The sequence below is a fragment of the Tinamus guttatus genome, unplaced genomic scaffold (assembly GCF_059628265.1).
Source record: "Tinamus guttatus ecotype Peru unplaced genomic scaffold, ASM5962826v1 Tinamus_guttatus_pri_ptg000777l, whole genome shotgun sequence".
NCBI lineage: Eukaryota > Metazoa > Chordata > Aves > Tinamiformes > Tinamidae > Tinamus > Tinamus guttatus.
The window spans coordinates 442,736-468,851 of NW_028289311.1; the positions used below are offsets into that span (position 1 = coordinate 442,736).

The 26,116-nt window shown below is 40.6% G+C and overlaps 1 protein-coding gene, 1 non-coding gene and 1 pseudogene across 8 annotated transcripts in view; 1 reads left to right on the forward strand and 2 right to left on the reverse strand.

The window, feature by feature from the left end:
* The window catches only part of FHOD3 (formin homology 2 domain containing 3), a 387,720-nt gene that overhangs the window by 214,822 nt on the left and 146,782 nt on the right, over positions 1–26,116 (reverse strand). The gene's annotated exons all lie outside the window — the stretch shown is intronic.
* LOC148591501 (U6 spliceosomal RNA) lies at positions 3,471–3,525 on the reverse strand. The gene has a single exon (XR_015914068.1). It is a non-coding gene; the product is annotated as a U6 spliceosomal RNA (small nuclear RNA).
* Positions 10,944–16,311, forward strand: LOC148591502 (uncharacterized; annotated as a pseudogene).

Here is a 26,116-nt window from a genome sequence, read left to right on the forward strand (position 1 = left end):
ATAGTCTCATATACAGGCAGAGTGAAAGTCTCATATACAGTTAAGTCAACTGAGTGTCACTGAATTTCAAAGTCTTTACTTGCTTATAGTGAATATAGATATGACTCCTTTACCTTATCCATCATACACACATACAATGTTTAAAGTCTGTGAAAAGTCACTAGAAAAAAAGAATGGTAACTGGAGATGGGTACAGCAGAGGGCTCACAAAAGAAAACAAGTGAGCTACACATTTGATTACATTTCATTACATTAAAAAATATATTAAAACATGCCTTCTTAGATGAAACACTAGAAAGGTTCACTTCCTTCCACAAGAGGAAGACCATGGGGGAAAAAAAAAAAAAAAAAAAAAACAGCCTCTCAAGGTTGCCTCAGTGTTATTCCCAGTCTGCAGGACAATCTGCAGTCAGTCCTAATACATGATATAGAAAGTAGTGAACAGTGAAGTTGAAGGGACAGACAAAATACTGCAAGAAAAAAAAATCTTCTCTATGGACTGAAGAACTGTTTTTTACCCTGTAGCTCTTTTTTATTCTTTTTGCCAACTTTTTTAAAGCAAATCAGTGCATACATGCAACTGCCACATGCTGCATATGAGACTACCTCACAAATGTGTGCAGAAACCGCCAACGGGTGTGCAATTTGGCAACTTGCTTGTTAAGTGGCGTTAAATTCATGAGTGTATTAAACCTGCAATCTACAATCTGCTTGGGCAGCCTATTAGTTTTAAGATGTTAGTCTAGACCTATAAAGCCCTAAAGGGCTTGGGACCTCTTTATCCAAGAGTGGGGCTTTTTGGAGGTTTTCCGATGAAATAAAAGTTATAATCAGAAAATGCTGGTTCATTAGGTCGAAAAATTTCATTCAAAGTCTCTTGCAGCCAGCAAGTTTTCTCTAAATCCAAGATAGGACTTAAGGATATCTGCCTAGATTCATGATAGCCTGCAATCAGGAAGTACTTGGTCTTTAGCCTGAACAAAGTCCTGTGAGAAACCACAGGGGTCAGCTTTTGGAGGCATATTATAAAAGGAAAATACACCTGGGTGAAAACTGCAAATTGTAAAAAGCTTTAAAGCCCCTAGAGCCCTAATACCACTGCAGAACCCTAGAGAATCCAGGGTACTAAAAAAAAAAAAAATCAGCTGCAAATTTCAGAAAGGAAAAATTACATTGTACTTGCAGTACTTTTCCTTCAATAACATTTTTCAGAAGAAGTATCAGGATGGTATCTCCTGTGCAGATTCAGAGCTGTGCCACAGAATTTTGGGTGTGTTTGTGAAAATGACGTCTCTCCTTACTCCCTGAAACTTCAGGGGTTTGCATGTCTGGAACAACCTTATTTTTTTCCGCTGTTTTATCAGCAGTGCCTTTCTGAGAAATGCTAGGTGGCACAGTGCCCAGAATCATTTGCCAACTAATCTCAGAGGATTGGGCATGATGCCATTTGAATTAAAAAAGCTCAACTCTAACTCACTGATAACATTTAGGAATCAAACCAATAAAATGGAGGAACAACACTATTAGAAATAACTTTGAAATGCACAGAGATGATAGCTTTTACTGAAAATGCATAGTTACCGAAGGAGAAAAAAATTACTGGTGATCTTTTCTCCAAAAGAGAGACAGGGTTCAAATGAGAATAATCTGTACTATTTCATTAGTTTTGGAGAATGTTGAAGAAAAAAAAACTAAAAGGAATTTGCTCACTTAGCTACAAAGGTTACAAAAGGTCTCTTCCCCTACAGCAGTGATCTCAAGCTTAGAGCAAACTGTGCTAACCCACTAGCCCTCAGTGCAAGAGCAAGGGAGGAAAGAATCTCCATCTGAAGGGAACAATGGATTTTCTTCTCAATCTCTTTGCTCATGCATTTTGGTGTGGCCTTCCTAAAATAAAGAGGCTATTTATGAAGACCAATAGTATCATAAATAGCCAACTAAAATGTCTTAAGGGTAAAAGGAACCAATAATCCTCTCAAATCTTGCCCAGATCTACAATAATATCTAGGCGATTTCAACACATACATCTAGATGATAGTGTAAATACACATCCTGTGAAGAACTGAAAATTTTATAAAGTGCTCTCCCGTAACACGTTTTTAGATTTTATAGCCTACAAATCTCTAAATACAACACAGACCACGGTGGGGGCATGGGAAGGAAAAGCATGAGACTGTGATCACCAGGCTTCATTATGCTATTTTAAGGCTTCTTTTTTTATTATTATTATTCCACTGAATCTTTAATTATTTTCAATAAAATCCAACAGTTTCAGCAGAGATAGAAGGGACATCGTTCCAACATGACCTCCAGCAGGGTTGCCAGAACTGCTCTGGGACCTGGGAGAGGAGGATGAGAAGGAAATTGATCCTGAGCACATACTACAACCATTAATTTAGCACTCTCCATCTCCAGGACTTTTCCAGATCACACTTTGCAAGCTGAAACCTGTAAGAGAACACAGGCAAAGTAGCACTCTGCATGCAGATGAAGTCACAAATATAGGAAGCCGAGTGAGCCCTTAACTGGCAGTTCTACTTCCAATATGCCTCTAATGCATCGGAAATATTTTGATGCATAAAGATTTTAGCATCCCCCAGGATTAAGTAAAATTTCATGAGGTTTAGTCAGGATCAGAATTACATACATGTGTACCTAGATTCGGCCCAACTCTTTAGGGTCCCAATGGTTCAAGTCCAGATTTAAGTAAGTAAATCTGCGTATGTGGCCTTAAGTATAGCTGTTGAAAATTGTTACCTTTGCAACTTGATAAATGCAAGGTGTTACTGTAATCATGGGGATATCTGCATGCTGTGACTTTATGTTAGGTCATTGCTGACTTTTAAAGGGACAGCTGCATGGATTTAGAGTAGGAGATTGAAAATACACTCACTAGCACCTATCGTAACCAACACAAAACTGCTACAGCTAGCTTGCAAACTCCAGCATCTTCTCCCCAGTTTGCATCCAAAGCTGATCTGAGGGAGAATGGCTGGGGGACAAGCAATTAGAAATCTTTTGGCATGGGGGGTGGAAATAAAAAAGCCTAAAAAGAAAGTTTTACTATATTTATTGGAATTAGACAGTCTGCATGCCTATATGTGTCTTTTGAAAAAAAAAAAACCCTAATATAGCATTTATTACAAAACTTGCATTTCACATTACCTCTTGAATTCTGCAGATTAAATACTTAATGCAAATCACTGAGAATGAAACCACTGTTAAGTATCTTGTGGCAGAAAATACTCAAATTTATGGTTAATATTTACTTGAGGTTTAAGGCTGCACACATGTAAAAATGGAATAAATACAATCATACTTTTTCTGCATATGGACTCTGGTGGATCTATCATCAGGTCCCAACCTCTCCATTCCAGAAAAATATTGGACAAACATCAGAGTAAAAACAACTGTTTTTACTCTCATTCCTTTCATATGCTTCAGCTTTTATTCTGTCCTGCTTCAGAATCAAAAATATGGAACGCTTCACGAATTTGCGTGTCATCTTTGCGCAGGGACCCTGCGTGTGCATGGGGGTTGAGCTAGATGACCTCTAGAGGTCCCTTCCAACCTTAAGCATTCTATGATTCTAATAAGGACGTGACTATTAAGAAATAAAACAATTCAGAGCCATTTCCTGTAACACAGTTATTGAAAAATATGAGAGGCAGCCTTGGCTTGCTCTGATTGTTGTCTTCTTTAAAAAACATACCTGTATTATTTACAGCTCCTCCTCTGTTCTGTCAGAAAACAGAAATCAGGAGAATACATTATTTTTCCTTGAGCTTCCTCCTGTCGGCCCTGGAAGGCTCAGTGACCTCCCAAATACTGCATCGTTTCCCTCTCCAAATCCTTCAGAGTTTAATTCCTGCAGACAATGGCTTGCCGGGTTATGGGGACAGTGATGAGAAAGCTGTCCCGCTCCTGTCACACACAACAATCAGACCGCTTTTCTGAAACATCGGAGGAAAAATAGCAACCAGGAGAGGAGTTGATGGGGACCCATGCAGTTTATAGATGGGCAGCACTTAGCAGGATGGAGCAGTTTTACCTTTGGTCACAACTAACTTGACACAATGCAGACATTTTGAGACACAGAGGAATCACTTGCTTTTTCACCACCAAAGCAAGCACACTGGAGACTTGGCAATACTGTTAGCAAAATGATTCGCATCCCTCAGAGGTCGCCAATTGAAAGAAGGCAGAATCTTCTGTGGGGCACTTGTCCTCTCCTGTCCATTCACTGCCTTCCTCAGTCGGGTGCTGGCAGTGCTAGCTTGTGGCAGTCCAAAAACCCAATGAAAAAGTGGGGAAAGTCCTATGAGCTCCAGTGCAACCTGTCCTGACCATATGGTGGCATAGTGGAGTTCCTTCCTCCCATGTGTCAGGATTTTGCCAACTGAAGGGAAGGAAAAGGTGCTTGAGACCTTGGTCCTAGAGGAGCCAGTCCTAAAGGGAGATTTTTCAAAATATTTTAGAAATAAGAAAACAAAGAGATAATGTAAAGAGAAATCCTAATTTTTTCCCTATTCGAGGACCCATGTTTTTAAAGGGATAAAGCAAGCACTGAAACATGGGAGGAAACACAACAGGAAAAGACAGGATGAAAGATGAGAGGAAAGACAGAAAGACTGCTATCAGAAATGAACTAGCACACAAAGAATAAACTCAAAAGACAACTTCTTCCAAAATTAACATTAAAATTTCTTCAGCATACTTGCACTTTTATATTTTCAAATCACAGAAAAGAATCTCACATTGTATAATGAAGCAGGTATTAAAGCAGCATTTAGCGTTACAGGATTTTCACATAAATTTTAAGGAACACCTTCCTTCTGATGTTCTTTTTCATGTCACTCCCTCTGACACATAACCATAGATTCATATATCGTTCATCTAGATATTTTATGGAAATTATAAAAAATGAGTTTTTCCATCCTCAATGCTCTTTCAAAGAGTTTTTATCAAGGAAGAATGACCTTTTCCCCTCAAAGCAATGCTCAGACAAGAAAAAAATATGAATGTAAAGTGTTGCCCTAGAACTATCTGAATTCATGATTGCTCTTGTAAGTTCTTCAATATCCATCAAGTAAATGTAACACATCCTCTCTGAAAATATTGTCCTTGCTGTTGGTAGGCCTGCCCTTCCTGAAAGACAAGGTTGTGCTCAGACACACCAGAATATCCATTTCCTCATCATGCAAGGAGTTCTATTTAGAATCACAGAATCATTATAGTTGAAAAGACCTTCAAGGTCATCGAGTCCAATCATAAGCCCTTCAACACCACATGGTGCCTCTTGAAGCATGTCCCATTTACACGTTTCTTGAACACTGCCAGCAATAGCGACTTCACCACTTCCCTGATGGAGCAGCCTATTCTGATGCTTGACTACTCTTTCCGTGTAGAATTTTTTCCTAGTATCTAACATGAACCTCCCCCTGGTACAACTTGAGGACATTTCTGCTTGCCCTATCAGTAGCTATTTTGGAGAAGAGATTGACCCCCACCTCACTACAATCTCCTTTCAGGCAATTGTAGAGTGTGATAAAGGTCTCCTCTGAGTCTCCCCTGAGCCTCCTCTTCTCCAGACTAAACAACCCACCTCCCTCAGCTGCTCCTCGTAAGGTCTGTGCTCCAGCCTCTTCACCAGCTTTGTTGCCCTTCTTGGGACATGCTCCAGCACCTCAATGTCCTTCTTGTAGTGAGGGGCCCAAAACTGAACACAGTATTCGAGGTGCGGACTCACCAGCGCCGACTACAGGGGGAAAATGTGTTTCCATCTAGGATTGAAGTGTGGTGAGGTGACCTTGATAACCGCTACACTACAGAAACCTGCTTCTCTTCCTTGAAAGTTTGTTAGGACTTGATTAGCTAAAGTGCTCACACCATCAAATGTAGTCAAGTTTTTTTTCTTTCCTGCCCTAAAACCTTCCATATATCTCATTTTCCCAAGGGCCTAACCCACCATACAGAACTCCTCAGGACAACACACACCATTAATGTACTACAGCAGCCCACTACAATAGACAAGAACTACTTAGATATGCATTGCTATTATAACTATTGCTGTTATAAGTGAAACACACAGAATAACTAGCCTAGCAGCTAGTTATATATGATCAAAAAAAAGGTAATTTAAAAAACTAAATCAGAGTTCTTGTTAGAAATGACTCAGACACAGAACTGCATCTGTGTTCAATTATTCTCTGAGCCCCAGGTTTGCAGACTAGAAAACCACTCTGCAAAACACTATGAATCCTAATAGTTAAATGATCTTTGATGCCCACAATTTATTAACGCATGAATAGCAAGATGCTAGGCGAATCTGAGATTTGTAACGTGGCTTCCTACAGAATATCATTCTCCTTCTATAAAGTGTCAAAATAAATAAAACTTTGTTAGGCAATTAAAATCAAGCACCATTTTTTTTCTGTCATTACATCAGAATTTGCCTGAAGAAACCAAAATTCCTGATGCTGAAGCACTACAGTCATGCCACATGTTGTCTGAGATGTTGAATCACTCAGGAATCCTAATTGCCTGGTATCTGGCTTCAATTTCCTCTGGCAGTTACTTCCTACAGTAAACTGGTCCACCGTAAGGAATATTTCCTTCTTTTTACCAGTCTGTCCTACGAAAATCCTAAGCAGAGAAGTCTTTGCGGGTAGATGAGGATCATTTCCTGGACTGCAACCTGAAAAGGGTCACAGCACATTGCACCATCTTATCCACCAGAAGCTTTGTGCAGTGTAATCCATGCAGCGGAGTGTCTCCTGGTGACTTTTTGCACTCTCTCACATTGCTCTCTGAGGCACAAACCTGCAAAGCAAAGCACTTTTAAGTAAGACTGTGAAGGGACTTGTGGAAGTGCTCAAGCCTGGGAATGATTTCATGAGACTGAGCCTAACTCTGCCGTATTGCAGGAGGGTAACACAATGCTAATCCAGCACTAAGTGAAACCACCCTCGCTTATACTCTCTGAAGGTGAACTACTGCTCCCCCATCTCCAATACTCATTGTGGAGATGTCACAGGCAATGCTCTGCATGTCCTAAGAGATGAAGGCCAAAAATTCCTACTACGTACTTTTTCCTCACTTAAAAGCCAAAAGACATCATAAGAACTGACATGTAGTTAATTTATGTTAGTAAGGAATGTTAGTGAAATTTAGTTAATTTACTAAGGAAATTTAGCTAAGATATGGAGACATGACACCGCCCAACATTGTTTTGCTTGTCTGCCTTTATCTATACCTTTTGAATCAAGGTAGCTCTAAAGCCCAAGGTCCATAAGTTCTTAAAACTTCTACTCATTTGGTTTATTTAGATGAAAGGCCAGAACATAGTAAGTTTTGTTCTCAGGCCATCCCCAACTAGAAGAACTGCAGCAAAGAATATGTCTGAAACACTGGCTTCAAAGCAATGGGGAAAGCACAGTGTGGGTGGGCCTGACACTACAGCTCTCTTAAAACAAAGAGTCTATACATAAAAAACAAAAAGATCACAGATTTATCCAGCAACAATGAAGATGAAGAAGAAGATGTATGTGTGTATGTGTGAGGGTGGGAGGGAAGAGTAGTGGTGCAGTAAAAAAATGATACTTAAGAAGGTTGTATCCAATTGCAGCTGTTGCCAATTACATAAACAACATCCTTTAAGAGCTTTCTGATGCATGACAGTAACTGAGCAATACTATATAGAATGTGAATAGCTGTCTGAGCTAATAATAGGGCAAAGCATATCAAAAAGCATAGCAATAAACCATGTATCAAACAAAACATATCAGAAAGTTACTTAAAATAGTTGCATCTCTCTTCAAATAAGATGCCCCATGCTTCCAGAACTGACTTAAGATAATAAAAGACCACCTAAGCAAAATACGAAAATGTTGATAAACTTCATAGCATGCTTTCCATCTATATCTTCCACTGAAATGGGTTCCAGGCAATTCTGCTGTTTAAGCAAAAAGGCAGCAAACATACTAAAATATCACACATCTATATAATTCTTGTCAGTGTATATTGTAATGATGAGTACTACTACAATGACTATTCACTTTTGCACACCTGAGGAACTTGCAATCTTCCTCCCCACCTCCCCGTCATTGCAGCATCGGGTGAAACATGCCTTATTAAACTTGACTTCTACACCATCACTCAAAAGCCCCTCTTTGTGGCTGTATCCACACATTAAGAATAAAGTGGTGTAAGAAGGCAGGACTTGTTACTAAAAAAAAAGGGGGGGGGGGTTTCCTACTTTGGATAAATCAGAGGACTTCAGTCACAGAAGATCTGTTTAATTCTCCCACTCCTTTTCAATAGGATTACTTTAATAGCCTTACCCCAGCATAAAGACTATCAAAAATAAAACAGTGCAGGGCTCATTTCCCTCCACCCTCATTAGACTGCAAAGGACAACCCAACACAGCTGGCCCAAGTCATCTCACCACCAAAAGATCCACTTGGCAGACGGGAAGGCACCCACTCTTGGGACAGGCTACCAAGAAGCAAGTGTCCACACAGCATGCTGCCAGCATCTCAGGAGTGACTTGCTTCACTTTCTGGACCTGGGCATTGCAGACTTGAGCCTAGAAGTGAGGTCTGTGATGGCATATTCACAGGTGACATTGTAGACAGTACCTCTGGCAGCAACACTGATAACAGACGGTACTAGAGGTTGCACTGCTACATGCCAGAGAAAGCAAAAAGCCTCTACCTTTAGACCAGGAGGGCCTGTACCAGAAATACCCACTCCTCTAAACACAGCCATCAATCTCTGCTTTCAATTCAGAGGACCCGTGTGGCCAGCAACAAATAATATCATCAGTGCTGTTAGGAACATCAATTTGGAGCAAATAATATATCCTGATATTGTACATGCCCTCCCTCTCTCACATATTCATGAATAAAAACTTCCTATCCAGCATGAACTCCTCCAAATTATGTGTATGGAGAAGCTGGCATGCTTAGGCTAAGAATAATCATTTGGTAGGGGAAGAAAGAAAGGCCAGGCAGGAGTTATTTGATACCTATACAGAAAGACACACATGGCTCCATTTGCTCCCAGCAGGGTATTTCACTTCAGTGGCCTCCATGTAGATTAAAACTCCAAGTCTTCTGCTAACCTTACTTTGTTTTGTTTTTCTCCTTTGCCAACTATTAAGACTCCTGAGTCACTGATAATAAAAGCAGATGTTTGTGGCCACATGGGATGCTTCTCTGTATAGCGCAGCTACTGCATTACATCACATCAGTCTGGTATATCTGGTATATGGTATATCTGACGTATACCATATGCATCACATTGATTAGTAGGCATGTTAAATCCCAGTGACAGCGGTGGGATTAGATGTACGCAAACACTCAAATGTAGACTCCTTCCCCATATGGTGAGCATAAAAATACTGGCTTCCTTTACTTGCTCCCCATAACTGTGTGTGGGGTGAGCCCGTGTGTGGCTGCATATTCTGTTGAGAAACAAAAATACTGTTTTCCTAGAGGTTCAGCTAATTACAGGATCTATGATGAAACCATCTGGGATATTTTTTAAAAATCAGAATTTGTCTCATTTTCTGTATTTCTGGCAGCAGGAAAATATACAGAATAGATTGCAAAAAGCTGGGTCACTCTCAGCACAAGTAAGTCTAGGAAGTTTAGCCTCACGATCACAGACCCTGGTCCTTATGGAGGACTTCAACCACTCTGATGTTTGCTGGGATAATAACACAGCTAGGAACAGACAGTCCAGGAGGTTCCTGTAGAACACTGCAGATAACTTCTTGATGCAGGTAGTTGATGAGCCAACAAGCAGAGGGGCACTGCTGGACCTGGTACTAACAAGCAGAGATGGCTCAGTTGGAAATGGGAGGGTTGGGGTTAGTCTTGGCTGCAGTGAGCACAAGTTGTTGGAAATCATGGTACTGTGAGGAGGAAACTGGACAAGAAGTAGGACTGCAATCCTGGACTTCAAGAGAGCTAACTTTGACCTCTTCAGGGATCTCCTTGGAGGAATCCCCTGGGCCAGGGCCCTAGAAGGAAAGGGGTCCAGGAGAATTGGCTAATATTCACGCACCACTTTTTCCAAGCTCAGGATTGGTGCATTCCTAAAAGAAGGAAGTCAAGCAAGGAGGGCAGGAGACCTGTCTGGTTGGGCAAGGAGCTGTTGAGCTTTTCTCAATGAGAAAAAGAAAGCATGTACAATGTGGAAAAGGAGTCAGACTATGTGGGAACAATATAGTAACACTGTCAGAGAATGCAGGGATGCAACGAGGAAGGCCAAGGCCCATTTGGAATTAGAGTTAGCAAGAGATGTCAAGGACAACAGGAAGGGCTTTATAAATACATCAACAGCAAGAGGAAGACTAGGGAAAATGTTAGTCCGCTGATGAGTGGAGAGGGTGCTTTGGTGACAGAGGATGCAGAGAAGGCAGAGTTACTAAATGCCTTCTTTGCTTCTGTCTTTACTGCTAAGCTAGTCCCCATGAACTACATAGCATGGAGACAAAAGAGAAAACCAGGAGAGGGGAAGACTTTTCCCTGGTCATGGAAGATTGGGTTAGAGATTATTTAGGCAAACTGGACACCCATAAAGCAATGGGCCCGGATGGGATGCACCTGAGAGTGCTGAGGGAACTGGTGGGTGTTATTGCTCAGACTCTCTCTGTCATCTTCAAGAGATCATGGAGAGAGGAAGAGGGGCCAGAGGACTGGAAGAAAGCCAACATCCCTCCAGTCTTCAAAAAGGGCAAAAGGGAGGACGCTTGTCAGCCTCACCTCTATTCCTGGAAAACTGGCAGCTTATCCTAGAGAGCATCTCTAGGCATGTCAAGGGAAAGAAGGTGATCAGGAGTAGGGAGCACAGATTCAGCAAGGGGAAGTCATGTTTGACGAACCTGATAGCCTTCTACGATGGGATGACTAGCTGGATGGATGATGGGAGAGCCATGGATGTGGTCTACCTTGACTTCAGTGAAGCTTTTGACAAAGTCTCCCATAACTTGCTCATGGGGAAGCTCAGGAAGTGTGGGTTAGAGGAGTGGACAGTGAGGTGGATTGAGAACTGGCTGGATGGCAGGGCCCAGGAGGTAGTGATATATGGAGCTGAGTTTAGTTGGAGGCCTGTGGCCAGTGGTGTCCCCCAGAGACCAGTACTGGACCCAGTGCTGTTCAACTTGTTCATCAATGACTTGGATGAGAGGACAGAGTGCACTCGGAGCAAGTTTGTGGATAATAAAAAAATGGGTGAAGTGGCCGAGACTCCAGAGGGCCGTGCTGCCATTCAGAGGAAGCTAGACAGGTTGGAGAGTTGGGCAGAGAGGAATCTCATGAGGTTCAAGGACAAGGGCAAGGTCCTGCTCCTGGGGAGAAATAACTCTAGGCACCAGTACAGATTAGGGGCTGACCTGCTGGAAAGCAGCTCCACAGAGAGGGATTTGGGAGTCCCAGCTGACAACAAGTTAATCAGCAGTTTGCCCTTGTGTTCAAGAAGGCCAACGGGATCCTGGCCTGCATCAGGAGGCATGTTGCCAGCAGGTCGAGGGAGGTGATCCTGGCCCTCTATTCAGTTCTGATGAGGCCGCACCTGGTGTACTGCGTGCAGTTCTGGGCTGCCCTGTACAAGAGGGATGTGGAGCTTCTAGAGAGGGTCCAGCGTAGAGCCACGAAGATGATTAAGGGACTGGAGCATCTATCTAATGAGGAAAGACTAAGTGAGCTGGGCCTGTTTAGCCTGGAGAAGAGAAGATTGAGAGATGATCTGATCAATATGTATAAATACCTGAGGGGAGAATGCAAAGAGGATAGAATCAAGCTCTTCTTGATGGTGGCCAGTGACAGAACAAGGGGTAATTGGTGCAAATTAAAATACAGGAAGTTCCATCTCCACATGAGAAAGAACTTCTTTACTGTGAGGGTGACAGAGCCCTAGAACAGGCTGTCCAGAGAGGCTGTGGAGTCTCTTTCTCTGGAGATCTTCAAAATCTGCCTGGATATGGCCCTGTGTCACATGTTCTAGGTGTTCCTGCAGGGGGGTTGGATGGGGTCCCTTCCAAACTCTATCATTCTGTGTGATTCTGTGAAGTGCAAAAGTGGAAAGTACTTCCCTCTCTATTTATTTATTTATTTTCCTCTAGCTTTGTAATCCTTATTACAACTGAGGAGTTGCACTGTAAGAAGTATTACAGCTAACAACTAGTGCTGATACAATTTCCACGTCAAAAGCACGGAAGTACTATTTGTGGACTATGCATTTTCCTGACACTGCAGGTATGTTACTAACTTATGTAAATAGCTGTCAACTAAATTGAATTACTCTTTAGCTAAGACTTAAGACATCCAAAATAAGTTACACTGGGCACCCATTCACAGCAGAATCTGCTTTCCATGTTGACGGAAGCATAGATTTTACCTGCCAAAGATAATGGGTATAAAAAAAAATAAACAGAGGAAGCATTTTTCTGATGATATAATTTGTTACATTATGCTGTTCAGGATTCTGGATTCTTAAATTAAAGAGAGAGAGCTTAAATATATACACATTCTAAAAACGTTATATATTAATTCAATGCAGGTGAGAGTAGCTCGCAGATGGAAAGAAAGATGTACTTGCGAGGTTGGGGAAGCAAACTTCATGCTCCTGCCTTCCCATCACATGCCCATTTGACTAGCCCACACTATTTCCTAAACTAAGCAGAAATGCAAAATTTCTTAACATAAAGTAAGCGCTATTACAAAAAGTGTAGTTGGGGGGGGGGGGTTTGAGATTCAGATATTGTGACCAGTCACGACCATTTTTAATGTTTATTTAATGACATAGCAGGAATAAGCAGTCTCTTTAGATGTTTGATCTCACACACAGCCTTTTCATGCCCTATGACGTACACATTAAAGAATGATAAAAATAGACCAAATTATTATACAAAATTATTGAACTTTCCCATAATTTAGAATTCAAGTGTTGCAAAAATGGTAGCCTTTTTTGTAAGGCACTAGGCAACCTATTACACTGCACAGTGCTTTTGCTGCACTGCAGTGTGGCACTGGTCCCATTCAGTCTGCCGCACATCCTTCCAGTTTATATCAACATCTGAAGGGTAGGATATGAGAGAGGCAGAACACGTCCTGTTCTGTCACCACCAAAGTTTATGGCTTCCAGGGACCACATTCTGGCAGGGCTCCAGTAGGCTCTGAAGCAAACCAAGAAGCTGGTGGGACCAAAACTCTTCGCTCTTCGTCCAACCTCAAAATCCCACTGGCAAAGGGAGAAACATCCAGAGTTTTTTTTTTTTTTTTTCTCTGCAAGGGGAATACGCAGGTTGGTCTGTCCTCATTCTTCCCCAACCCACTCAGGAAAAAACACAGCAAAACAAACAAAAATAACTACCCACCATTTCACAAATAAGTGTGCATGATGGTAGCTTTCCCTTAGCAGACTTCCCCAGGAGACCTGAGCTTCTTTTAAGGATGTTCATGAGTGCTGTAAGGGTCAACTCAAAATTCTAGCTCCTCCAGACTCCCTTCTTTTAACTTAACTCAAAAGCGTATGTTGGAATTAGGAACTCCATGTTGTGTTACAGTTGCTAATCCCACTTCCTTGCCCATGGCATGCAAAATGACCAGGATCACGTTACTGCTATTATCTTTAACCAGAGTCCTCTGAAGCACGTTCTTTGTGCAGCGAAGACTTGCAATCAAGCCCATTTCTTTCTTTCTTGTGCAGTTTGTGCTTCATGTGATAAAATCACACTCCACAGAAGACCACAGTTGCAGTGGAGAAGACTCTTAAAGATGCTGACACACTCTGGGTATGTGTTGATTTCACAAAATCGTACATTAAATCTCACTCACTATTTCAAGGGATAGGTTCTGCCAGGCACAAGCTAATCCCATCAAAGCAAACACCTGCAAGTTTTCAGAGCATCTGGAATCTGGAGCCATGTCTGGCTGCATGTACACCCTTGTCATGTTATTTGCTTGCTTCCTTAACAGTCAACTATTTCCTCCTTTACACCAGGGCATCCTTTATTTATTCTGCATGCCATAGCTATCTTCACAATCCTTTGTTCAAGAGAAGGAATAACAGAGGAAGTATCTTGCAGCTGAAGAACTGATCTGCATTTAGACAGCCCCAATACAATCACAGTCCTGCAAGCAGAATCAAGGCCTTGATCCTAAACACTTGCTCAGTTTGAAAGAAATCCTCAGGTCAAGGAAGCCATTTTAGTACAATGACTAAGTTTCAGTCCAGAATCTTTGCTTAGCCAATCCAGTCTTTAAACTCCATGGGCATTATAGTATTTTTATATTTCATACAAATTCAGATATGAATTTGGAAAGGGCCGTTTATGTACATTTATGATGATAGGCACAAGTCAAATAAAATAAATTTCTTAAGGGATGCAGGATCAGAACCACACATTTCTGTTATGTTAACATGTTAATGCTCTGAACAGACTATTTAAATTTATAGGGAGTAGACCGAAATTGATGCGTCCTACACAATTATGCAGAGTATCAGGCTCCAGCCAAAAAGGCATGTGATTGTTGCTTAGCACTCTTGCCTAGCTTCTCAAGCAGCTGATTTGCAGGCCAAATCACTCCCCATATTTGCCCTCACTCCCTGAGATATTTGAGTTAGCTGTGGGATTAGCCATTTTCTCACTATCTAAGATCAGAGAGACCTGATACACACCATGCTTTATTACTCAGCAGATTTTAGACCTGGAGGGCATTTTAGAGCACAAAGCATGCTGAGAGGCCTTGGCATCAGCGGTCCAGGTGACAGGATTGCAATCTCTTTTGAAAATGGCATGGTTCCCTTCCAAGTCCAGCATGGGCAGGTAAGTTCTGCTGTGAAGTGGCACCATCCATTCTGGGCAGCAGACACTTAAAATGACAGAAGCTGCAAAACCACAAACTGAAGCTAAGTTCTCCTAAACATCAGGAAAGCATGAATTTCAAGCTTCATCCAGCTGCACTTTATCATATTTATCCACATAAATAGACCAAACCCAAAGTGGATCCGGGCTTGAACTTTTCACCTTGTGTCCCTCTGTGTTGAAAATGTATCTCATTTTGTCAGTCAGACCAGAAATTCTTTGAGACTTGTATTACATTTGTATATCTAAGGAATAACACTCTCACCAAGACCCTACTGTGCTATGGTGCCTAAAATAGCACACTAATATTGTCCAGGTTTGGAGGTTACATTTTGAACAACATGTTTTGACTGAAAAGCTTTTTAATAATCTTTTCGGCTTTTCCCCGTCATTTATCTTCTTGGAGCATAAGCCACTTGGAGCCTGGACTAGTTTCAAATGTCAGTAAAGAGAACATTCTTCTCCTGTAGGAACTACCAAATGCCATTAAGAAAGCAAGCGGTATTCAGGAGATTATCTCAATTCTATGGAAAGATCCCCAGCATATCATACACCTTGGAATGACTCATTAATTCCTGCACCAATGTCACACACCACGCTTTGTAAAATTACTAACAGCTGATGAGGACTATACTTTAATCAAGCCCTGTGTTTGATCAGAAAAAGGTATTTTCACAGTTCCTCCTCAACCCGTCCAGCAAAACATGGGCTATACATAAAATCATCCATACAAAACATTTTTAAAAAAATCCTATTATCCCAGTTTCTAGAGTCTAAGGAGCATATTTCGCTGTAGTCAGCTATCCGCTAGTTGTCCTACTAGGGAATAAGAGAGATTCAGCTTTTCTGGAAAAAAAACAAACTCAGAAAACATTACCGCTTTCCAAGTTTTATCCCAGGGAGTCAGTCTTAGACAGCTTGGTACTATGCTTTCCTCTGCAGTGCTTTGTGGTAACAAAAATGGGCAGGAAAAACTAGAGCCCCACTTGACCACAGCTGGCCTGCACAGAGCCAGTCTAGAAATAGCTCACATGCAATCTAGGCAGTTCACTTACTAAAATGTCAGGATTTGAAGCCATTTTTCTTATTATATCTTTTGAAAATTCATAGAATTCAAGGCTTATTTTTCATTCTCAAGGTCCGCAGAAACAGATGACCAAGGTTCCCACACAACATCAGTCTTGAGTCTTAAGAAATATTTGATGCAGAATCCTTTTTAAATGAAATGGCAGCTTCCTATACCTCTCTTTGATTATTTTATTTGCAATATCAATTCATTAATAATTTATTTTCTTTTCGTATCCTTCTTTTTGTGTTGAGGGTCAATCCCATAAAAAAATTAGTTTCTCTAAATTACCCTTGTCAAATTTCTGACAGATTTGACCAGAGTGAAAACCCAGAGTGCAGTCAGCATGAAAATCGCAACTACGAATAATCAGTGTTCTGCTCTGTGCCCATATAAAATTACAGCAGGCATAAAACATAAAGAGCAACAAAAAAATCTGCAAGTGAGCAGCACTGCGTTACAGTGTGCAGCCACCAGAAAGGAGAGATTATAAGGGAATTACTTTTTGATCAATGAACCAGAACTGAGATTTCCTGAGTTTTTCAATTGCTCAAGGTATCAGGACTCCTTTGCCTAAGCGCTCTCCTCACTCGCACTGTGTGGATCGCATCCCTTGCTTAAATGCTGCAGAAAGCCTTCCCTTAGACTGTGTGCAAAGGTGCAGTCTCTTTTTGTTACATCAGATAAGCTGTGCCCATCAAGAGCTCCTCTAACCATCACCATTGCAGTACCCAGCTCTGACACAAAGCTCAAGCCTCCTAAGTTACAACATGCTGTGGATTTACCATGTGCAAACACAATCCCTCCCACCAGCCTATTCAGAACAAAGTCCATAAACTTATAGAACCAAAGAATAGTTCAGATGAGAAGCAGTTTCTGGAGGCCTTCTGGCCCAAAGTCCCACTCAAGGCAGTGCACAAAAGCTACACATGAGCGTGTTGCAACAGCATATACAATAAAAAGCAGCAAGCACAGAGGATGTGCAATCAGAACGCTCTCTTTAGGGGGAGGACAGTTTGCTGCATCCAGTTGTGAAGTCTCTATTGCCCTAATAAAAAGTATCAAATCCCCTTCCTTCCACTGAATGGCTCTCCAGAGGAAGGGACACAGTATGCAAAGACCGCCTTTTCTATCTGAAGACATCCATTAGACAAAAGAATCTGCAGCTGTTAAAATGGCCTGGGCTCATACACTGAAATAGTTCTCTCTAATTACTCAAAAAAAAATGTGACTTTGAAGCTAAGAGTGAGACATCATGGATACTAGTCAAAAGGGAGTCTGAATTTACACAGGGAAAAGAAGAAAACACATACACCAGACATCATCTTGCTTGCAATAAAATAGGAATGGGAACCAGAAAGTGATCTGAAGTTGTCTTTTGGAACTGAGAGAATAAATGCATGAAGTGCTCAATCGGGGGGAAGGCTTGGGATGAGGGAGGAGAACAAAGAGAGAGAGAGAGAGAGAGGGAGAGAGAGAAGGTGTTGAAAGCTCAGCTTTTCTTGTTTCCAGCTTTTAAGAGCTATTGGCTAAGGAACACTAAAAATAAGGTACTTGGGTGATAAATGTTTCCTGTTTCATTCCTTTCTCTTTCTCATGCATGACTTTCAGTTTTAAAATAGCAGTGATTCACAGTGTTGCAAAAGGTAGAGACATCAGGGATTTGCCACCTCAAGCAAGTACCTCTAATAGCTTCCAGAGCTTATTAAACTCTCATTTTAAGTGCTCCACACTGGCTTTCGGCAGGCAGGCAAAGTCTGAACAACGCCAAGGCACTGGGGCAAACCGCAACTGCAGCCAATCGGAGGATGAGGCGTAATCCTGCTGTGACTGAAAAGCAAGGGCAACTTTTGCATTTCTTCCGATAGAAGCAGGTTTTATACTCCCATAAATGCTTCATAACTTGCTTTGTACCCTTCATTTAATGAAGCCATTCCTCTTTGTCAAATGAGAACAGCTGAGTTCTGCACAAAACCTGACAGTTATTCCTTACTGAATAGTCAAGTACTCTGTTAACTCTAATCCTCTCTGGATCTCAGAATGCCTTTATGGGAACAGTGATTTGTGCTGCTCACTTATTATCCAAGCAGACTCTGTGATTTCCCTCTATTGACCCCAAGCTTACAGTGCCTCCAGCCCTCACCCTGTGCCCTGCTACCGCCTCTCTCCACGCCACAGTATTTGCCTGGGGGCAGCGTGAGCCCTTAGCCCAAGGATGGCTGAGTCAGAGCATGAAATGGGCAGCGTGGTCCTGTCAGTTCCTGCTTGAAGTACTGCAAGATGAAGTGAAGCTGGAAAGGCAGCCATGAGAGCGTGGGTGAGGGCATGCCTGGCTGTCACTAGCACTGCAGCGGAGTGCTGCTAATCAGCTATTGCTTAAAATGCCACGTATGTGAAACGCCCTCGCTTAAAGGTCTCCGCGGGGCACAGGCAGAGATGACTGGCCAAGGAGGTTGCCCTGTGGAGGGATCCACACGTGGCCATCCATTGGTACCAGGGACTTCTAGGGAGCCACCATTCCCAGTGCGCAAGCGGTGTCTGTCCCCTTCTCCACAAGTACAGATATCATGCAATGGAGAGCAGCCTATGGAGAACAGCTCTTTCTTCTCTGGGAAACCACTGGTTAGTCAAGCAACACGGGCAGTAATAAACTCCTCGCACATCACGCAGCAGTAACATTTGATTTTTGGAACCTTTATGCCTCCTTCTCAATCTAAGACATTAGATTTAATTTCACAAAATAACTCTCCCACAGCGCCACTCATCCCTAACCAAGCTCTTACAAAGCAAATCAGCTATAGCTCCACAGAGCTTTCCCATCATTTTCAAGATCTAAGTTCATTTATGAAATTCTCATGTTTCATGAGAATCTGAAATCCTTTAGAAGAAATTTCTTTTATTCTGAAGAAATACCTGAATATCCCCATAAGTGGGTAACTGAGATTAACTTGCAGAGGCTAATTACAGTTTTTCTTAAGCTTTAAAACCATAGATAACAATTTGGTTCCAAATCTTGCCACAAAGGCAATACACGTGTGGATTGTAACTTTCCCAACACTAAAAAAAACACGTACACATTTAACAGCTTGTGGCAGTTGCTAATCCTGTAAAAAATTACTACTATAGATGACTCTAGATTTGCTCCTAGAATGAACTCTCCATCCTCTAAATCTGAACTGCTTCAGTTTTGTTTTTTTTTTAATCTCTTCATATTTCTACAAAAACAAAAAATAATTCATACAGGTCTTGCACAGAGTTCAGAAAATATTTGGAAAATATTTTCAAATGCTGCATCTCTTAGAGCAACAATGTTATATGGACCTAAACTAAGTTTTCACACTTTTTTTTACTCTCCTTCCACAATACCTACTCAAAATTAACAGCAATCACTCTGCAATACTGGCATCACACAGCCATGGAGGCAAACTGTACCCATCGGTGGGGCTACATAAATCACTTGATATGGTTCTAGAAACTGCAACTGATTCAGCTCTTGACCATAGTGGTGAGGCATATATTGTATCTGCATTTTCTTCCCTGCAAACCTCCAAGCAACTGTATGTGTAGCCTCTCTGTCTGACTTCTGCTAACACTGATCAGCATTCAGCAAGCATCTTTGTAATGCTGTATTTTTATGGGTACTGAGAGCCTCACTGTAAGCATCACACCTCAAAGAGGCAATCGGGCTCTCTCCCGCCAGCCATAACACAAGGACACGAATACTGACAGACAAATAGCAGGACTTTCTATACACCTCACAGAAAGCTACTTTTAATCCCTAAAAAAAAAAAAAAAAAAAAAAAAAAAAAAAAAAAAAAGGTTCCTTTGTACATAGCGTTCTGTCTGTACAGGCAAAAGATAGCTATTTGGATGTAACACTAACTTTCCAGGCAAATTTTCTAGGCATAATTTAACTAGACTTTTTAATATTTTATATACGTGCATATATATATACATATAAAATTTGATCAAGAATTTCAGCCTCTAGTAGTAATAGACAAACATTTTGGTCTTGTTCTACTCATTTTGGCATCTCCAATATTTGTTAGGCAAATTCCACAGCACAGCTAAGCATATAACTTGTTCTCATCGCCTTCAGGCTCTAAATGTTATTTGCAGTTTTAAGAGCCAAACTTCAGTCGGAGCCTTCTCTAAAACTCTCTGCCTATGTGTAATTGCCCTTAGGATTGAAATGTGGCCCAAGACCCCACCTCAGATGCAAAAGACTGACAAAACAAAAAACAAAAAAAAAAAAAAAAGGAAACTACCCAGGCACAAAATGTTATTGGAAAGTCATCAATCTTCCCCTTCTTCCTGACCTGTTTCTTTTAGGCCTTGGTTACACACAACCTTTTGTCTTTTCTCCAGCCAGCCTAACAAAGAGCATGCACGAGTTCCCAGTGCTCCCCTCCAAGAAGGCCTAGGGAAACCCTGGGGCACAATTGCTTTGCTGTTCTACAAAACCGATTGTGTAGCCAGCACTAAAAAGGCCCCTAAACGTATCAAACTGCAAAATTCATTCAGATACATCTACTAATAAAATAGCAACGATAAGATACACAGGATATATTTCATTCTGTTTCTGTGTCCAGGTAAAAGACAGATGTGCCTTTTACTTAGTGAGAAAACCTTTTTCTCTAGGCTATAAATTATAAAAGGGGCTTTGCAGCCTCTGAGAAGACTTCATACTAGCAGTACCTTCTCCTGTGCTGCTGCAGTGTGAAATGTGAGGACAGCCAATTGGCGGTGGGGGAGATGGGATGGGACATTGCCCTGCTGTGAATTATAGGCATTTATGACTCCACTTTCCCAGGTCTTTTCCAGCTCTAAGTTTAGCAACATGTACCAAACTTGAATAAAAGTAAACAGTGAACTGCATAGGTTCAAGAGCCTATAGCCATAAGTCACCTCTTGCACAGCCAGCAGGACCTAAGACCTACCACTAGCTGATTCAGCCATCGTTGGTCTCCTCCTCCACTTTCACTAGGGAAAGGGCAATTTCACAGCCAAACCAAACCCAACAAAACAACCGCCACAACCACCCGCACAGAACACGCCAAAGAAAATGCATCCATGGTAAATAAGTTAACTACCAAAGGCCAGCAGTCAGCTCTTTGACTCAAACTGGCAGTTGAATCATGTTCCCAGAACAGCCTCAGGAATCCTGACTCCTCCTTATCTACTCCTATATACTGGAGACAAACAGCATTCTCCTTTCTCTAGGAATATTACAAGTCCTCCAATTTTCCAACAGCTGTACATTAGCAAGTCTCTTTTGTACACACTTCCACTGATCAAATTTTACCCACGAATGGATACAAAAAAACAAGCTAGTATGCTCATCTTAACCATATACTTCTCAAACTCCTACTGTTTCTATTACCTATTGAAAGCATAAGTGCCAGTCAACCTGAAATTACCATGATGATCTGCCAAAGACAAGTGTTACAGTAAGAGCTGACTGCAGGCTTCAGGACAAATTTCAAAGTACAGAAGCGAATTGAGGAAGTTCCAATATTGAAAAAGTCCATAACCAAGACATGGGTCATAAATGCTTAAAGGGCGTGGGTTTTTTTGTTTTTTTGTTTTTTGTTTTTTTTTTGCTTTTCCAAGCTAGCAACAATGCTTGTGGATACGAATGCAAGAGGAGCTGAACCTGGTCGCCTGGCGCCCAGTACTGAGCACCCCAGCTCAGAGTGGGGCTGTCTGCATTTCTGCAGCAACACTACACTGCTGAAAATGTCAGTAATGATTCTATAAAAGGAGTTTCTGGAACATATTTGCCTTATATACCACAGGAGACTGCACAGATGGAGAACACAACCAGCAGGCAATGCTCCTTGCTGCAGGTTGACCAGGAAGGTACAAGGATAAGTCCCCCTTCCAAAATTGAAAAATTAGGAACAATTCTAAATAATAGTTCTGTGCATCTGCCATCTTCTCTGCTACCTGGACAAGCAGTTACCTCAGTTAACAGGCTCTGAGCTTGCTAGAAAGAAATAGTGTATTCCATGCCCTGAAAACTTGATTACGTGAAGTGTGTGGTTATTTACCCCTGCGCCCCTCAAGCTTTTTCCATAAAACTAACATTCAAACAATCACACACTTTCTAAATATCAGAAAGGGCTGAAATAACTTTGAATGTAGGAATTTCAATACTTTGAGGCTGAGAATAACAAAAGAAACCAAACTGACTGAAAACAGAAAATTGCTCCTTTAAAAGCTGCAACCCCTTGAATAGCAGCTAATATTGAAAAAAAAAAATTTACTTTTATGTTAACTGAGTTAAGCAGAGATGTTCTACAAAAACACCATAAAAGGAAGAAAAGAAGAATATTATGGCTGCAGATTTTCTAATTGCATTTCAGCTATTGTTTAATAATTTGCTGGCACTTGAACCTTCAAAGAAAAAACAATACTTAAAGCAAAGCATGAAGAATTGCACTCATTCAAGCAGTCCCATTCAGTTTACAAATCAGATTTTATTTGTTCTTCTGGAAGACTCACTGAGTTATGAAACTGGAATAAAAGACAGTCTATTAACTCCAATTCAGCAAACTCACCTCAGCTCTTCAAATTCAGATGTGAAAATTCTTATTTGCAAAGAAAATTAAACCCACACAGCCTTATTTTGACCCCCCTTTTTTGACAGAATCCAATAAAATCTTCTAATGAAAGATACTTGGGGATTTATTTCCTAACCTTCTCTCCTATACTTTGTGTTAGCAGAAAGTTTTTCATTTAACAGTACTTCTCCATCATGACAGACAAAAGATGGCTAAAATTCTATTTTCTTTTGTGCAACATTGCTATATGTTCTTACTGCAAGAAAATGCCTTGCTACATTCTCTGACATCAAGAGGAGTCATGAGGAACCTAGGATCAAAAGGTTCCTTGCAGAGCCTCTTGGTAAGGGGATAGGGACTTTTGTTTACTTAGTTTTGGCTGTATCCGTGCAATTCGGTGATAAAGAAAGACTGACAAGCCAGTGCTGGAAAGCAAGATGAACCTAGAACCATATAGTAAGGCATCTTGAGGAGAGGGGAAGAGGAGGGGAAACAAAGAAAAAGCAAAGACCCTAAAGAAACAAAGCCCTGAGGCATCTAAGGGTTATTATTTTTATATATATATACATGGAAATAAACATTTTAGTTATGAGCTTACCATGTTTCAGATTAGCAGATATGTTAGCAGGCCTAAATAGCTTGCTCAGTTCAAGTATCAGAATATTCTGAGACCCACAGGAGAATAAAGCCAAGAAAATTTGAGCCAAGTATTTGTAAAAAATGCTCATTTTGCCAGTATCCTAAAGAAAATTAGCAGCCAGCTCTCAAACTGGGACTTAAACATAAGCATCTATTACTGTTTCCTTGTGGTTTATAAATCTAATCTTACTGCCCATACAGTTAGGCATGCCTTCTGTAACTTTTAAAATTATCTTCTCTTCTACAAAGTCTTAGTCTTCATTAACTACCCTTCTTCACATGCATTCGAGATGCAAAACTCATCTTTCCTTACTGTAATTTTAGCAAAGTATGATGACACTCATTTTGCCTTTCTCCATTTTATAAAGTAAATGAATGCCATAAATCAACATCCTATCAGAGCAATGCTGGGGCACTGGGCCTACGATTGGCTCTGAGAATCAGCAAATTCATAACAAGGCCAAAACCAGAAAAATTTATAGGGAGAGCAATTTAAGAAGCAGAAGAGGCTGTACTCACACAAGCTCTTCACTTGTCCCAGCATCAAATTAGCAAGAGATTAAGACTCAGTTTTGATTTTAGAGTTGCCCCTGACTTCATTTTTTCTGCAATGTTAGCCTTTTGAAGTCAGTTTTTCCTTAAAATAGGAAAGAGGCAGCTTTCTGCAACTGGAGGATCACTCTCAAATAAAAACACTGTTTCAACAATACCTTGTAAGGAACACATATAATGTTTTCTGAAACACTAAATGATCCTTCTAGAACATGGCAATTCTGATTTTATGAACCTATACATCCTATAACCATCTAAGTGCTAATCTCAAAAACATTTGTGAAAATAAGACCACAGTCTAGCAATAAGAGAGGCATACTTATGTTACTCTCTAATAAATAAATGAACAATATAAAAATAGCCTGTAAAGTATGAAAATATATAACATGATTCTACAATTAGTCAACAACAAAATTCTTTTCTCCTCTTATTTCCAGGCAATGCTTTCCTGTGGTCAATAAACAGTACAGGACCAAGGATTAGAAAGCCATCCCGCAGAAAGCAGCGTGAGGGCTTACGGACCTCAAAACACTGACTCAGAGGAAACTAGATTCCAAAACTTGACACATCTTACTTCTCCTATCCCAACCAGTCCCGTGGTTTTCACCACAATTTCTCCCTTCTCCAGCAAAAGCATCAAGCTATTTGGCAGCAGATGTAGCTCAGATGGTAATGGAGATCCCCAAACAGAGCTTTTGTGAGCCCTGGTCAGACATCGATGTTCAAGATCAGGCTTACGCAGAGGCATACTTCAACACAGATGTTTTTCTACTGGGAACGCGATGGCTTTGAAGTTTTCTGGCTCATCTTAAGAAGACTGCTGCACAGTAAAGATGCTGTCATATGCAACCATGGTAGGCTTGCTCATAAAACATCCATAATCCCTTCTCTAGCTTTTCTACTTGCACTTCAGGCAGTAGGATATAAGGACAGGATTAAACATCTCCCTCATTATATCCTCCAAGAAGTTGCATAGTCAGAACTAATTTGTTTTCTTAAGGCACTACAAGCCAAGTTCTTAAGCTGCTGGTATATTCTTGAGGCTTTCTATATGTAAAGCGTTCAAAACACATTTTCTCTTTAAAATGCAGGTAAGTCGCATCAAAACGAGACTTATCAATTGGTGAGTCATTTTTCAAAACACTACTGCATGTGTGAGAAAAGTTGTCAAAGTAGAAGTCATTAACAAATTCCTCTAAACACAAATACTTCCGAAATTGTTCAACAGAACCTATAGACTACATCAGTGCACCTAGTATTAATATTGCCTACAATCTATTCAGCAACTGTTTATGAAAGTGTCTTAAACACTTCCACAGTTAAAAAAAAAAAAAAGAGTAGTTAGATATACCTTAAAACATTTGGTTTCCCATGACAACATAAATACCAAATGCACCAATTTCTAAAACACACATTTGTTTTTTGCCTGAAAAACACCAACTACATGGCAAAACAAAGGCCAGCAGTGTTTTGGAAGCAAACTCATTAAAAGCGCGGAGTTTCACAAGAAGACACATCGCATTACAAAATTTTCAGTTACATGAAAAGTAGATAATTTTTTCTCACCTTTACAGCAAACATGTCCCACAGCCTCGTGGAGCGTAGAAGCCATGCTGTTAACCGCAGACATATGAAGCCTATTAGCATTTGCGGCAACAATCTGCCTGCGTTCAGGGTCTCTCACTCTAGTTTATCGCTAAACCTCAGTCATGCAATGCAAATTACAATTGGTACTTTTTTTTTTTTTAATTGTAGTGTTGTCTTTCTTGTGTGCTCTAATTTTCTAGGGCTTGCAATCAAAAAAAACCTTCAAACATTCCAAGTTACAAAATAATTACTTCAATGTGGAAGAACTAAGCTGTAGTGAAATTTCAAATAACAACAATCTAAAACCTACTGTCCCAATTTTATGCTTTCCATAAAGCATAAAGTAGATATTCCAGAAAATATTTCTAAACTAGTCTTGCATTTGTACTTAACTGCAGAATTACTATCACTTTTTGTAGTGTATCATTATAGATAATAGATAGATATATAAAGATATTATATAGATACACATCATTATAGATAATAATCAAAAGGAAGAAGATATGGAAAGGAAAGAAAAGATGTATCCTGCATCAATTAAAAGCAAGCCATGAGTCCATGAATGCAATTGTCCCTTTTCACCCTTCTCATGAATTGTCAATTCACTGAGGCACAGTGCTCACTGTCCTCTTTTCTGCTTCTCAATTAGACTTGGCAGTAACAAACTCTCATCTTGCCATAGGCTGCACAACTACTTCTTTTGTCTGACGGCAAAATTCATGTTTGCTGAAGTAAGGATTTCTGAATGAAAAGTAGCCAAGTGATTAAAGCTGCTCACTTTAAAACAAAGAGAAATCCTTAATTACCTTAAATGAAAACCATTGTCCATG